Genomic DNA, 724 nt, shown 5'->3' with positions numbered 1-724 from the left:
TATGTTCTTAATTGAAAAAGAAAAGAATTGCATGAATTTTGAATTTTATAACAGTTTAATTATTTTGATGTGGTGGCAATATTTTTGTTTCTGAATGTATGCTTAAACAGTGCATATGTATCTTGAATTTGTGGTTCATGAATGTTGGCTCTTGAAAGAATGATGAAAAAGGAGACATGTTACTGAGGATCTAAAAAATCATTACAATGATTCTTGAAGCAAGAAAAAGCAAAAAAAAAAAATCGAAAAAAAGAGAAAAAGAAAAGAAAACGAAAAAAAAGAGAGAAAAGAAAGAAATAAAGTTGTGATCCAAGGGAAAAAGAGTGTGCTTAAGAACCCTGGACACCTCTAATTGGGGACTTTAGCAAAGCTGAGTCACAATCTGAAAAGGTTCACCCAATTATGTGTCTGTGGCATGTATGTATCCAGTGGTAATACTGGAAGACAGAGTGCTTTCGGCCACAGCCAAGACTCAATAAGTATCTTTGTTCAAGAATCATCATACTTTACTAGAAGAATTAATAACACTATCTGGATTCTAAGTTCCTAAAGAAGCCAATCATTCTGAATTTCAAAGGATAGAGTGAGATGCCAAAACTATTCAGAGGCAAAAAGCTAAAAGCCCCGCTCATCTGATTAATACTGATCTTCACAGATGTTTTTGGGATTCATTGCATATTCTCTTCTTTTTATCTTATTTGATTTTCAGTTGCTTGAGGACAAG

Source organism: Arachis duranensis, chromosome 5, assembly GCF_000817695.3.
Source record: "Arachis duranensis cultivar V14167 chromosome 5, aradu.V14167.gnm2.J7QH, whole genome shotgun sequence".
NCBI classification, from domain to species: domain Eukaryota; kingdom Viridiplantae; phylum Streptophyta; class Magnoliopsida; order Fabales; family Fabaceae; genus Arachis; species Arachis duranensis.
Note: the sequence above shows the minus strand (reverse complement) of the source record.